Source organism: Rhineura floridana, chromosome 2 (genome assembly GCF_030035675.1).
Source record: "Rhineura floridana isolate rRhiFlo1 chromosome 2, rRhiFlo1.hap2, whole genome shotgun sequence".
Taxonomy (NCBI): Eukaryota; Metazoa; Chordata; class Lepidosauria; order Squamata; family Rhineuridae; genus Rhineura; species Rhineura floridana.
Genome location: NC_084481.1, coordinates 22773808 through 22786309, shown reverse-complemented (window position 1 = coordinate 22786309; position 12502 = coordinate 22773808).

Sequence of the window (12502 nt, the reverse complement as noted above, 5' to 3'; positions counted from 1 at the left end):
GTGTTAAAAGATAATCCTTGTTAAAAAATAGGAAATCTAAGTTACCTAAAAGAGTAGCCATCTTTTAAACTGCATTAACCAAGGCATGAGCCAAATTTTACAAGGCAAATTTAAAAGATGCTAACTGGAGAAACTTGTCTCCATTATCTGGATTTTACCTTTGCATGTTTCCTCGTGGCCAATAGTTACCTACAAATACAAACCTGTATGATGGAAATATAAAACTAGGGAAATAACTATCTGAGCTAGATTTAGTAAATGTCATTTGGAGGGTTGACTACCAGGTTTCAAATAGTTTTTTTAATGCTTAATTGTTTCATTTAACACTTCTTTATTACATCTATCCCCGTTTTACTGTTTTATATTGGTTTTAAGCAATAAATTGGAATTGATTAATGATGGAAACTTCTAACACACCAGAAGTCCAAGAAACAAAATTTGGTATCAAGAAGAGATGGGAGGAAATGCTTAAATTTGAGATAACTGATCAGAAATAGTCTGGAATATGGCCCAAAATGTTACGTGGAGATTGCAGCAAAAGAAAACATCTACAAAATGTTTAGACCTATGGAATTAAATGAAATTATAAATGCCCACTTCATTGTGCTGGTGATGAAGGTCTGTATAAAAAAAAACCCCAAACATATTTTAAACTAAAATATTAAGATACATGGATGAAATGTACTGCCTTCAAGTCAATTCTGACTTATGGCGACCCTATGAATAGGGTTTTTATGGTAAGTGGTATTCAGAGGGGGTTTACCATTGCCTTCCTCTGAGGCTGAGAGGCAGTGACTGGCCCAAGGTCACCCAGTGAGCTTCATGGCTGTGTGAGGATTTGAACCCTGGTCTCCCAGGTTGTAGTCCGACATTCTAGCCACTACGCCACACTGGCTTAACAGGATGTAAATTAAAAATTGACCCAGTGTTTATTTGGTTGGGGAAACTGAATGATGAGCTACCAAAAAGACAAGGGAATGGCAGGAAATATGCCAGCTGCAGCTAGAATATTAATGGCTATGTACTGGAAATATATACATATTATATATATATAACAATATATATATATAACAATATATATATATATAACAATATATATATATAACTATATATATATAACTATATATATATATATATATATATATATAACAACATTATAATAGTGGCAGTAAATGCTGTAAGACATTAAGGGATTTTTTATCATTCTTATTTTTTATTTTTGTATTATAAAGATGACTCTGACAAGATAACATATTTAATGAAATGCAAAATATACTTTTTAAACGTCCTTATAAATTTTAAAAACAAGCAAACATCAGCCCTCCAGGACGTGCAGACCATTCTTCCTATGGTCAGAGAACCTCCCACTGTTGCAAAAGGTAGCGCAAAGCCTTTTTAAAAACAAAACAAAGACAAGAAAAAGAACAACAGAGACTTCCTTCTTCTGTGACCAGAGGGTGCTGTGACTGGAGGGTACTGTAGGGCAGCAAGCCCAGGATGGGCTGGATGATCCTTTAAACAGGTTTCAGAACAGGAGTGAAAGCATGTGTTTCCTACCTGGATCACTATCTTGATCAGTGTTTCCCAAACTTTCAATATACGCATACCCCTTTTGAGACATTGATTTTACCGGCATACCCAACTTTCACAAAAATAATTGGGAGAGGGGTAAGGTATTATAACACATTCGTAATTCCTATAATTTTATATGAAATGTTTGTAAAAAAACTAATACAAAGTAATAAACATTTTAATAACAGAAATATTTATATAACAAAAATATATTTTCAAAAATATAGAAATAATTCATATACTAATAATTAAAATAACTATTATTTTTTAAAAAACCATTCTGGAAATAAAGAGTAATACTTTTTTGGTATTAAAATTGTCAATACAAAACAACTGTTTAATGGGAGGGATGGAACTGCTTGTGACCAGATGTTAGTGCGGCGATATCCGGTTCGATATTTGTGATCTTAAGATGAAGATGGGGCTCCACATCAATAATTCGGTTTCTTTTTTTGTTTTGATGTTCACAAGCGCAGAGAATCCTACCTCACACAAATACGATGTGGGGAAGGGGAGAAGATACTTAACGGCTTTATTCGATAGAGCTGAATATTCAGAACTAATGCTTAACCAAAATGAAGTCAGTTCTTTTTGTTCAAATTTTGCTTTCAGGAAACTATCTGAAGTCAGCTCCAAGAACAGTTCTTGTTCTGCATTTGAGAGATTATTTGGCAATGTATGAACCCTGGTGAGGAAAGGATTTCTTATCCACTCAAAACTGCACTCTGGTTCAGGAAAATACTTTCGAAGATCTTTCTGTAAACTTTCCAAGTGTTCTTTCATAGTTTGCAATACATAACTATCAAGTTCGTTAGTCAAGTTTGTTATTAAGTCATGAAGACATGGAAAGGAATCAAATTCATTAAGTCACTGCGAGGGAGTCCGAGTCTTATGAGAAACTGGAGGGGTGCACAAAAAGACAAGGAATGCATTGAGAGCGAAAGAGACTACGCCCTGAATAACATCGGGATAAACCACTGTTATTATATCGATCTTCCCTCACATGATTGTGTGAGAAACTGGAGAAATCACAAGAACTGTATTTTCTCTTAAAAGAACACACACACACTTTTGTCGTCGCTAAAACCCAATGATAAGGTACAAAAAAAAACATTCGGCCGCATACCCCTTGAGACCCTTTCCACACTTTGGGAAACACCGCTCTTGATGATTGCTGAGCTGCAGGGATAGCAGCAGCTGCTGCAGAGAACTCTTACATCATCCCCCTTGATGCACAGATGCTGTTTCCCAGCCTCCCAACAGTTTTTTGGAGAGTCATTCTCACAATGGGTGTGCTTCCCCCCGTCCCCATCTAGATGATAGATGTAAGTAGGCCAGCAGCGATATGAAGAATTGCACGCCTCTGACCATGTGGCTGCACTGCCATGGAGATACAAGCCAGAGGGTCTTCCTTAAACAATAACCCAGGCACATGCTCCTTATGTTGTCTGCCTCTTTAGCTTTTTAAAGTGCTAAAATATTGCAAGTTGTGCACATGGGGAAAAGTTTTAGGAATCTCCTGAATATGAAAAGTGTAGAACAGTAAAAGGCTTGCAAACAGCTTGATGTGTTGTTTTTAAAAAGAATTTTTGTTTTCTGTAAGCAGCTGGCTTATTACAGAAATGCAGATGTTTTCAGTGTTTTAATTTATGTGAATTATAATTGTGAATTTGTCTGTCTTTGCTTGACTTTCAGAGAGTAGGTCTTCTATTATTCTAGCTCACATCCTTTATCATGAACGTTCAATGGCTGAAGCAAAGAAAAAAGCTTAAAATAAGCAACTCTTTAATGTGTATATTGTAAAATTACATACTGAAATGTACACTATTAGCTTTATTTTTTGGGACTAATGTATATTAGGTTGTCCAGTTTCAGTGCAATCTTTAAGCATTTTGACTTAAAAGTAAACCCTACTGAATAAGTGTGTTTAGGACTGCAGCCATAGACTCAGAACTTGGTAGGAACATTAGTAAGGTTGTGCAGCATTTTTCTCTTTTCTGCCCCATGCTATAGGCTATCTACAGAAATGCAAAGCAGTGTCTTCCTTCCATTTTAAGAACTGCAGGTGTAAACTGGATGGCCATTTGAAGGTACATCCAAATACGGATGCTAAGCATTGCTTTTAACGGAATGCACATTCAGAGGCAGGTGCCGCCCTATGCTTTCAATGCACATTTAGATGTGCATCACCCACCTAACCCATACCTAGCTTACACAATTGCTTGCAAATCTAGCTTCCCAATAATGCCAAAGTAAATAAAATTAGACTGAAGACAGAGTTTAGGATAACTTTTTATATTACAACTGCGGAACTACATTATAAAACACTGGAGGCAGAAAGGGCAATGGGGAGCTCATTGTTGATTTTTGGAGTCAGAAAATATGAATTCAATAGGGCTAGTCAACCTTTTCATTGCCTTTGGTTGAGCATTTGTCCATGTAAAAAAGGCAAGTGCTCAGAGACTTGGAACACTTGTTTGATTTTTTCAAGCTACCATGCTCACTAACCTTTCCTATTTGATTTTTCAAAACTAGCTTGATACACTAGTGTTGTAGCAGCACAGAACATCCAGCAACCCCTTTTTTTTCTCACAGCTAGGTATGTCTGACCCACTCTTTATAAGCAACCTAGTTTGAGATCAAGTCAAAGAAACATTAATTTTGAGAAATGCAAGCTCTCTAATTGCACAGGGAGAGGTGCTCTGTGATTATTTTGCTTTGTACCCTTCACATTCTCTGTTCAGGCCTGCTTATGGGACTAAATGAACCTTGGTGGCCCTGATGGGTGGCCTTTACTGAGAGAACAAAGGAAGTGCAACTAGTCTATTTGCAGGGTGAAGTCAGGAGTAGCATTTGGAGAGTGCTCATCATCCCCATGCTATTTATGCTATAGTGTACCATAGCCATCATGTTATCACCAATACTTTTTACACCTATAAAGAAGTCACTGGGAGAAGTCATTTTGAAGTAGGCTAACATCAGTAAGCTAATGACATTCAGCTGTACTTTTTTATTACACCTGAACTGGATGAGACTGTACAAACCATGGACCAGTGGTGGGCTGGATTACGACCAATAAACTGAGCCTGAACCTCAGTAAGCCAAAGGCACTATGGGTAAGTGGTTCCCATGTCTGGGAGATAGGTAAATTCCCTGTTCTGGATGGGGTCACATTCCATCTAAGGGGTTTTACAGTCTGGGGATAATTCTGGATCCAGCTTTAGTACTAGATGCCCAAATGGTCTTGGTAGCTAGGAATTCCTTCTACAAATCACCTAGATACTTTGTTTATAAATAAATAAAATAGCTCAACAATGCTGTTAACACACTTCTCCTTTTCATTGTTTTTATTGCCTCATTACACAAAATACTGCATATCATAATTGAAAAAAGAAAAGCACCAAAATGCTTCAACACGAAGTACCTGAGCAAAGACTGAAGGCAAAAATGTCCACTATTACACCTAGAAACATTTAAACGAAGTAGAAATACAGGAAACAATATTCAAAGACAACAGTATGTGGTCAGTTGAGTGGCACTTTTCAAATAAAACTAATATAATTTATGAGCTGTATCATTATACAGTACAAAGAGCATATGAAGATGAGTAACAGAACAGGTTGTAAAAATTTTGGAAAACGTATGCATATATGAGTATATCTGAAAGAAACCCTTTTATGGAACGCATAAAAGTTTCCACATTCACTCCCAATTCACACTAACAATAGTTGTGATAGGAGAAACATCAGTGTCAAGGAGTATGTGCAGTTTTCCACTAGTGCAAAAGGTATTAATTACCCTTTCAAGTAGGTTCAGCACCACAGCCATGTCCACATCATTCAAATTTACCATGCACTACCCAAAATTGTTTCAGGTGAAATTAAATTAAGTAGTACCACTGATTAGAACAAGACTGCTCAACACAGCTAGAACAAAAACTGATCCTGTTAACCTATACATCTAATTAGAACTCCATCAACATTCAAACCAACTTCTTTTGCAATATAAATGTACAAAATCAATTACACTGCTTTGATATTCCACAAGTTTCAGTCCTATGTTGCACACCGAGACTGATTGGCCTACTCCCCCAGGTTACTTCTACCATGTTAAGTAGAACAGGCCAGCACAAAAGAATGGAAAAGATAGCCTTGTATGTTTATTATATATGAAAAGAAGATTGCTCTTATCTATCGTGGCCCTTACCTTTATTAATTTTCCCAATGGAACACTGCTCGTATAACCCAATGTTCTGTTTCTCTTCAAATTATCCTCATAAGTTGTCCCTATGGGGTTGAGGGACTCTTCAGAATGCAGTGCAGGATTGACTACAGTGAGGAGGAATTAACAGAAATCTGGACAGTTGGGGGGGGACACCTTGAAATTTACACAAGTGAAAGGCACTTCTGCTCACACAAGAACATTAATTACTGCATCCAAGCCAATGACTGTCTTTCAAGTTAATGGAAAAGTAAGATCAAAAGATGACCAAGTCAGTTTTTAGAAATTTAATCATTATCAAAATGTTTCAAGTACACCTCTTCCAGATCTCTCACCTCATTTTCCTGGATATCTTTTATTCATTCTCTTATCTAAAATAATCCAAGATAATTAAATGGAATAATATACAATTTAGCAAGCAAAAGAACATTTCTGTTTCATTTAATTCTCTTAATTATTTCAGATATAAGAATTAACACACACTATTTAGCAAAAATCAACTAAAGCAAAGTAAATTTTTTAGATGTGTCCTTGAAACATTTAAAGGAATTTAAAATGTTTCAATTCTCTTTATAGAAAAAAGACAAACAAGCGAATAAGCCCAGTATGTTCAATGACCATTGGAAGTTAATAAGATGAAAATTTCAACACAAATACATGGCAAGCTTTGGAAACCATTGCAACAAGAGGGTTTTAAAAACATACCCCAAATCTTATTCAGAACACAGCTGTTAACAAGGTTTATGACAAACCTGAAGGTTAAGCATTCTTAAAAATTAAATGCGGTATTTGGCAACACTATATAAAGTGAGGCAAGTGGCTACTACAGTGATGGCCTTCCCAGTGAGGACACTCTGGGTAGGGAATGTCCTCCTAAGAGAGGTTCACCTACTTAATTGCAGCAAGCAAAGTCTCTTTTATTTTTCAGAGCTTTTAAGATTCAATTTTAATCCTGGGTTATGCAGCTGTATTTTTGTATTTACATTTCAATTGTTTTTATTATTTTTTGTAAATTGCCCTAGGAATATGATTGAAAGACATTATAAAAATACTTAGCCTTGTGCTTGTGTGCTCCCTTTTCTGGTGTGGCTGAGAGTTCAGAAGAGTTTGATTCCATTATTTATTAACTGCAGCTTGACATATCATCTGAATCCAACACACTACGGATAATTTTAACCATGGTTTGTTTGAAACAAGCTAACTTCAAACTAAAAGGTTATGAAGCTGGCTTACTGCAAACAAACCATAGTTAAAATTAATTAGTTTGTTGGATTTGAACATAGTGCTAAGTGAAAGCTTTCAACCACCTACTTGTGGCTGCACCAAAGAAGGGCAGGGGAAGACTTGTTTAGGCTAGTTCCTTTCACAATAAACCATAGTTTGTTGAGATGTTTGAACACAGCCTTTGTATAATACTGGCTCAGAAGTGTAAATGCTTCAATCAAGAAACCTGTGCATTTCAGATGTAAACACAGATTTCCTGGTTATATTAGTCATTGTTTTCAACGGGGGGATAGAACCAATTTGTACATACCATGAAACGGGTGCGAAGATTGGCTCCATCTATTGAAAACTACTGGAGAAACACAGTAGTTCTGAACGTACACTGAAACATTCACACCCATAACTAAGGGTGGTATTCAACTAAGTCCTACTCAGAGCAGACCTATTGAATGGACATGACCAACTTAGGTTCATTGATTTAAATGGGTCTGCTCTGAGTAGGACTCAGTTGAACACTACCCTAAGTGCTGAATAAGAATTTAAAAGCTGATTTCCTCATTTTGTTTAGGAATTACCACACACTACTGTCTTAAATATTCCAACTCTGATAATGCATCAGTGCACTTATGAAGTCCTTGCTTCCCATTACCAAACTGCTACATAATACATTCAACTTTAAAACGGGCTCAGACAATTCTATCTAGTGCTATAGTCAATTACAAATTACAAATGCTGTTAGTTTAAGGCATGCATTTGACTGGAAAGTTGTCAAGTATCAATGAAAACTTAAGACACTCTAAGGTTTAGTGTTGCACGCTAATATGTATGTCATTCTTAAGCAGAGTATTACATAGCAATCACACATTTCACTTCTATATCCACACACTGAAGTTGAGCTATTTCTTCCTACAAAAACAATTAGGTTTATCAGCGTTGTCAGTTTAAAAACCAAATGCAGATTTCCCAATAGTTTCAAAACATACATACATGAAGATTAAAGGGAGTGTTTTGCTTAAAGTTAACTATCCAAAGTAGCCTGACGGGTGTTAGCTCTTTCTACTATTTCCCTGACACAGTTGCTTGCTGTCCCAAGGCAGGCATCAATTACAGGAAATTTACTAATTAATTAGCAAGCAGCCACATGTAGCTGGTGGATTACACAGAGCAGAGGCCTACCGTAAAACACCAGACAAGTTTATTTAAGACTCCAAAGCAAGCAATCCTTTTAGGCAAAGGCCCCAATCCTGCAAAAGTCACAGAAGCAAAACGACAGCACCCACCAATGTGATGGAAGGCTTTGCAGAACTGGGCCCAAATCCTGAAATTTAGCCTTGTCTCTTGTTTATATGCATGAATATCCAATTTATTTTGTAGGAAACATAGCTACAATCACGAGAGCTTCTTAAGACCTCCACATACCACTGCTGCAGTTTTGAGTTTCAACTTCTAAATAGCCTCCACATCCTGCATGAAAATGCCCCATGATTTTAGAAGTAGCATACCATGCACAGTAAGAGGACCTGCTATTTACCAAGTGCCAAGAATGCCACTGGATGTGCCAACCTAGTTGTCAATCCTATGAACTATATCTCAAGGTACCTTGTAGATACCTTTCTATGGATTGTGGCTCATCGTATCTTGCAGGTACATGAGCTTTCAAGCAGTCTTCACTAATGAAAGACTACAGAATTTGCTCCTATGTAAGTTACATTATCTGGAAAATGGAAAGTTCTATAGTTCTGTATAAACACGATACCTCATAAGGAAGGTTTCCTGTAGATAATTTGTACTATCTTAAATCCTTATTACACAGACAGGCATAACAGCACCAGGCATCTGTAAAAACAAATTAAGGTCCTACTTCCCTCACCCCTTTCAAAAGTATGGATGTGCTGAACAAGTGTCGTTCATTGGCACAAATACCCAGAGGTATGTTAATTGCAAGTAGATTTAGCAAAGCACATGAATTTATAGAGAAATTAAAATTTTAATAGAGAATGGTAAATCATGTTAAGATCTAGCTTTTTTTATACAAAAAGGAATGTAAAAGTCTAATACTAAATTGAGTAAGAATCCATCATAGACATGAATTACAGAAACATCAAGGATTTTAGGCTGTTTAGTGGCTAATAGTTCTCAAATTGTTCATAACAGAGCAGCAAGCAGAAGCAGCATTGTTGTACAAATAGTACAAAGCACACACTTCACATCTTAAGAGCTGGTTTATAAAGTGGTTGCCTCTGTTGCTGCTCGCATCATAAAATGAGACGGGTTCAAGTGTGCAAATAAGTTTTCCTTTCATTGAAAATTATGTCATCAGAGAAAGGTTTCCATACACTTTTGACATTTGTTCACAGGCACTAGAAAAGAATTAATGACCAGAACTTTGATGTGTGTAGCATTTCTTTGTAGAGGTAACAAATTTTAAAAATATATTTTTAAGGCTTATCTAATGGCAAAGCAATATTCCAAAACTTGGTTGATTAAAAAAAAATCAAGGATACCAAGGCTAGGATCCAAAAAGCTACTCTGTGAATGTTTAAGGAGTTGGGCATGTCTTCTTCAAACACCAGGGCTCCAAACCACCATAAACTGCTTTTGAAAGTATCCCCATCCCCATTTCAAAAATGGTTTCCCATGGAGGGGTGAAAAGAAAATAAGTTGCTATCGGAGAAACACAAGCCAAAAGATACCTCTCTTGGGCACAAGAACTAGTCATGCAGTTCTTTGGATCATGGTCTAAATCCCACGCACCCCCAGTTTACCTTCCAGAAAGATTCCAACCCCTTTTCTACTTCCCACACTGCACATGTAATAGTCCAAAGGGAGACATGAAGGGAAGCAGTACACTGGCACAACTTCGTCTTTAAGCAACTCCAATTTATAATCTCCAAACTGCTTTTTGAACTTTGAGAGGTATAAAAAGCAGTTCCAATGTTTTGGGAGAACCATTTTCTTAAAGCCTAATTCAATTGTGGAGATGGTAGTGGGGGGGGGGAGGGGAATCAAGCGCACACATGTTGCTCTGGTCCTATGTCAAAATTACTGATGCTTTTAATTTAAATAAAATATTCAGTAACATAATTTTTATATTCCTTTACAGTGCTATACAACACATGTCTACTCAGTAATAAGTAAAATCCAAGGGGACTTATTCCAAGGCAGGTCTGTGTAGCAGAGGTAGCTAATCTTTTTGAACCCAAGAGATGTATTCAACCCTCTGAGGGCCACATGCCAGTGGTGGTGATGGCGGCCAAAGTGGCCACCAAACATGCACTTGTTGTACAGACTGCATTCACACACATCACTCAGTCTCACACACATATTTGCGAGAGTGAACGCACAAACATATATATGTATATATATGCAGGCAGAGACCACACTCATCCCCATCAACTTCTCTCACACCTGTGTTGCAATGGGAAGAAAGATGGGACTGGTGGGGCACTACACATGGCTTGGTGGGCCTTATCCAGTCCACAGGTTTGCCACCTCTGCTGTTCAGGAGAGTAGCTTTAGGTACACTATTATACTTATCTGGGAGTAAGCCACAGTGAACTCCTTGAACAGGCTTGCACTACTTAGGTGTCTTTCAATTTATGAAGAACTACAATTCTATATAAAAAGAGATTTGTTGGGGTAGGGAGCAAGAAATTATCCAATGTGCAAAAAAGCAATTTGCTTCAGAGACCCAAGGTGCAAAAGTACCCACAAAATACATAAAGAATCTAGAACTATAACTGTACTGAATAACCAGGTACAAAATGCATAGGAAAGATAATTCAAAATACTATGTATCCAAACTATGTATAATTCACACAGCATATATGGCAATGTTAACTCACTGAAAACATGCAAGACCAGCCAACTCACCTATTTCACATATGATCTTATTCATGAGCACTCATGTAGAATAATGGTTCACAACGTATGTGACAGCTAATACAAACAGTGTTGACTTCCTAGTTACTAAGCAAACACATATCCCAAAGGTGTCCTACTGACCGAATGTGTATTAAGGGGTTCTTCCAACTGGATTCATACTTCCAACTCTGAATAACTGTGGCTAATGAGGCAGTGTATCAAAAAGTAAGAGGCTGCCACTGCAATAAACACTGGCCATTATAATTTAACCAGAAAAGGCATGGCTCCTGACTTTGGCTGCAATCCAATACACACTCACCTGGGAATAAGTCCCACTGAACCCAATGTAGGTTCAACAGTAGGCATGTATTGGATCGGACTGTTTGTCCAGTCAGCTTGGAATAGAAGGGTCTTCCCTCCTACCCTGACTGCAGGATAAAAATTGTGAAGCAAAGCCAGGTAATTCAAAAGCTCCTGGACCTGTTAAGTTCCTTTATAAAGAAAAAGCTCTCATTGGTATTACGATCGGAAGTGGCAGGCTTCCAAGTATCTGTGCCAATACATGGCTTTGAAGAGCACTCTTGTGTCCTATTGTGTACTATTAAACATTTGACAAGCATCATTTCTATTGCAGTAGCACTTTGGCAGGAGAGACAGATCGCTGCCCAAATTCTCCCTAGCATACAACTATTAAGAGGCATAGGAGCAACGTCAAGCTACATTAAACGAGACCCCTGCAAGGTTTGTACCTTCTCTACATTGCCAGCAAGAAGCTCAACATAGCAATCAGGAGTAACTACTTACAGAAGCTTTCAGTAATCCAGCTAGCAATACAAAGGTACATACACATATACCAACACATTGAGTACCATATAATTGGCTGGAAATTAGCTCTCAGAGTTAAGCCCTTTGGGCAAACTGTATTCTTATCTAAGAGCAGCGAGGCTATCATTTTTATAGGATAAAATTATGTAAAGATACTGAGACCATAAAACTAGCTATAATGCTTCATTTAAAATGCTAGTTTTAGTTATAAAGCTTTTCATGGTTTATACATAGATTTAACTACTAAACTTGTTAGCAAGCTTGCAGTACAGTTCTTTAGTTAAACAAATTTCTTTTTTAAATCAAGATTGATATATACAAGCCAGAATTTACTAAGTGAGGCACTTCAGGCAGGAATGATACAAACTGGACAAAGACAGGACAAAATATATATACTTGTAAATGGCTCTTTTCTTCCCTGATTGCAACAGGAAGAGGAAGTGAACCATCATGTAAGATCAGTGCTTAGGTCTCAAGGCAATGGATGTATCAGAAATAAATAAGAAATATACACTTGTGTATAAAGTAGGTCATCCAGTTATGCTTGAATGTGACAGGCTACACTTACAAAATGATTACAGATTTTTAAATGTGATGGTGGGATATGAGAGGAGCTGTTGGATATAATGCCCTGTACATTTCATCTAAGATACCAGAAAATGTGCTGCTCCTTCATAAATAGTCATTATAAATTATCATTATTTGCCCCTCAGACTTCTACCAGAGGACAGATTCTTTCTGAAACTTTTTTGTACACAGAGATAAATGCATGCTTCTTAGATATATAAATTTATCA